Source organism: Primulina huaijiensis, chromosome 10, assembly GCF_012295235.1.
Source record: "Primulina huaijiensis isolate GDHJ02 chromosome 10, ASM1229523v2, whole genome shotgun sequence".
Classification (NCBI taxonomy): Eukaryota; Viridiplantae; Streptophyta; class Magnoliopsida; order Lamiales; family Gesneriaceae; genus Primulina; species Primulina huaijiensis.
The window spans coordinates 8,229,909-8,233,917 of record NC_133315.1 but is presented as its reverse complement, the minus strand read 5'-3'; positions in this window follow the sequence as shown (position 1 = coordinate 8,233,917).

The window sequence follows — 4,009 nt, the reverse complement described above, 5'->3', positions numbered from 1 at the left end:
AAATTCTCCGGTCTCCGATCCTCGTTCGAGCGTGAAATGCATCTAGAAATTCTAATGCATGAACTGATAAAATTCACGAAATAAATCCTTATCATGCAATAATTATGCCTAAAATTCATGATAATAATTAAACACAAATTAATAAAATAAACATGCATTTTATGCTTCAAAAAAATTTAATAAAATACCAAAGAAATTTAATAACTTGCATGCATGCCAACTTTTTAAATTATATTTACTAACATGCTAAATTACCACTTCTTAAATAAGTCTTTATTAACTTATCTCAATACTCCATCTTCAGTCCGGCCTCACTTATTTAACTGAAAAGGGTGACAATAAAACTACTACATAAAATAAATAAATTCAAAGAAAAGACTTTAATTACTCATGCAATAAAAATCATTTTAATTTAAATACTAGAAATTATGCATGGCTTATACGTAGTCCAAGTTACGGGTTCTACATCCACTAACATTATTATCATAATCACCTGCATCAATCACACTTAGTGAGTCTAAAAACTCAATACACCATAATCTTGATAACAAGTATTACATATACAGATCACAAGCAACAATGAAAAATACTTGTACTTAAAATATCATTTTCATGAAGATGCATAAACTTATAACAATAAAATTTTCATAAAGATGCATCAACTTTAAACATAAATATTTCCATAAACTGTTTCATAAACATTTTCGTATCAACATAAATATATTCATATTCATATCGATATCCATATTCATATTCGTATCCGTATCCATATTCATATCAACATATTCATATTCATATTCCTTTCGTTGAATTCAGATTGATAATTGTGACTCGTATTCGTATTCGTATTGTGCGATGGATCCATCTAGAGAAACCACACTACTGGGCGGCTGGGACACCAGCAACACTCTCACCGGTCAACTGGGCCTTGGCCAACATATTAACATATTCGTATTCGTATCTGAAAATTCACTAACAATTGGAATATCTGCCAATTTAGGTACTGCCCTTGAAATATCAATTGCATAAACCAAGAAACATTCTGCCCCTTTCTGCAACAAACAAGTCATGGACAAAACAGATATCAAAGGAATCTTAGCTCGAGAACCCTTACCATAGAATGTCTAATGATCTGTCATATCAGGCCTAAACTTAACAATCTTCTGAAAAAAATCTACAGTAGCCTTGTATCTTGTCAACATGTCAATACCAACTATGCAGTCAAAATCAGACATCTCCAACACAATGAAATCTATGCTCAATGACATTATCCTCATAACGAAATTCACAACCACTTATCATTTCAGCTGACCTCATTACTTTGCCCAGTGGAGTAGAATTAGATAATGTAGATGATAATGGCATAGAATGCAAAGAATGCAAGGAGACAAAGTGCTCAGCTATGAAACTATGTGATGCACCAATATCCATCAAAACATAAGCAGGATAACTTGAGAGAAAACAATTACCTGCAATGAAATTATCTGGGGCATTATGTGCCTCATCCTCAGTGAGTGCAAAAACTCGAGCCTGCTGTCTAGGTGGCTGTCTTCCCCTATGGCTACCACTCTGTTTGTTCTAATCTGACCGATTTGACTGCTGATAGGAATGAATTGTAGGGGTATGGCGGTTATGGTGAGGTTTCTGTCTCGATGATCCCTCACTCTGAGATATATCACTGCCACGGTTAGGACACAATCGAGAATAGTGTCCCACCTGGTTACACAAGTGGCAAGCTCCCGAGACTCCTCTACACTGATCTGTATATTGTTTACCACTACACTGACCACATGTCGGGCCTGAATAACCAGTGCTCTGAACTGAACCAGACTGTCTCGATCCACTAAAACTCGAAAAATTATTGTCATGGCTCTTAAATTTGCTTGCCTCTAGCCTTGAACTGCTCTCTTATTAAACGCTGATAAAATTTATATTTAAAGATATCTCAAGTAACAATTGTATCTCAACCCTCTAAAGCTTTCTTTGTCATGATCCACCAACTCTTAGCAACATCCAATAGCTGATGAAAAACTAACTTGATTCTACGATCATCTGGATATTCAATAGATTCAAATAATTGATCCATATTCTCTAACAAGTTCTCACACTCTAATGCTTTCTCGGTACCCTTCAACATTGATGGGTGCAAAGACTGAAATCTGGCTAACACTATCTCCATCGGAGTCATAGTTATATCCATCTGAGTATGAGTAGCACTGCCCTGATCTTGTGCCACTGGTTTGTTCTGTCTAGGTCTACAACGACCTCTATCTCGAGTAGCTATGTCTGATATACAATAGATCAAACACAGATAAAATCACAATATCATAATCATCTCAATCTTGTATCAACCATCTCTGGCTCTCGAGACTCAATAATATCAAATAAATCTCAACAATATAATATTTCAATTATAATCATGTATTTCACATTATGTCACAATGAAAATACTAGCAAATATATCACATGATCAAACAATTCGAACAGACTCGATCTACCCTGTTATCAAATATCTTACGCTCTGAAACCACCTAATGTGGGGCCCCTGGTCCGACATCTATTATTAATAATTTTAATTGTAACAAACCAAATAATTTAGTAAAACACATAATTTGTGGTTCACAAACAACCACAAACATCTTCAAAATAATTTTGAAGTCACAAATGTTTGAAATATAAATTTTAACACGCCAAAATAAAGTAGTGAACCAAAGTAATCCAAGCATCATCAAATAGCTCCTAAGACCCGAGAATCCCACTCTAATTTGTATCTCCTCGCCTGGAACTGGACTCTGGCATCCCAAGCCTCGCCTCACTGATAAACATAAAAATTGTACATTAATTAAATGTTTTATAATATAATTATATAGTTTTTGTTTTATTAAATGTTTAAATATTATATGTTTTATGTATAAAATATAAGTTGTTGTGTAATTACAAGTTTTTACTATTTTTTACAGGTTCGATAAAACAATAATAAACTTGGCGTTGCAAATGGGATTAAGATGATTCTTGGACCTGTAGAAATTTGATTATAATATCTACAATATTGTTGACAAGCATGAGATAAAAATCCTCTCACAATTGGGATCAAATTAAGCAACAAATAAAGTTACCAAAGGAGTGGTAGTTTTACCATGCTCTAGTATTTTGACCATATCTCTCAAATTACTTGGTCAAATTGTTTGAAATAAATATCACAACTAGACAACTCAATTATCCACATGTTTCTTTTTATGATAAGAAGCAAATTCGGAGAATAAGATTTTCAGAAGTGATGTGTAATATAATATAATATCTTGGAACACCAATGAAGACTTATGTGTAAAAAAATAATATTTTATTTGTGGTTCTCTCCCCAAATTTGGCTATAAATAGGGGTGCATTATAATGTATTGAGATATCCCTCATTCGATGAACAAACCTTTGAGTTCATAATATTTCTCTCTATATTTTTCCTTTATTTCTTCATTTAAATACAATTAGCATGTTAATTTCATACTCAAAGTTTTACACTTTGAATAATGAATAGCTAACTTCCTAAAGTTGAGATGATAAGGTGAAACTCTAGGGATGATAATAAGGTTATTAAAAGGTAAGAATCTATGTTTTATATTATTTAATCATTATTTATTGTTTATGTTATATTTATTTTTTAAGCATTTTTATACCCTACTTATAAGTGGGAGTTTTGTTTTATTGTTGCTATATGTTACACTAAATTCTTGGAACCATTTAAATGTTAGTTTGGTATTACCAACCATTTAAAGTGGATGCCTTGATTTATTATATATAAATATATTATAATATTAAATTCTTGGAACCATTTAAATGTTAGTTTGGTTTTACCAACTATTTAACTTGGATTCCTTGATTTATTATATATGAATATATCATAGTATTAATTTATTGGTACCATTTAAATATTTGTTTGGTTTTACCAACCATTTAAAGTGGGAACCTTGATTTAGTGTATACAAATATATATATAACACAATAAATACTTGAC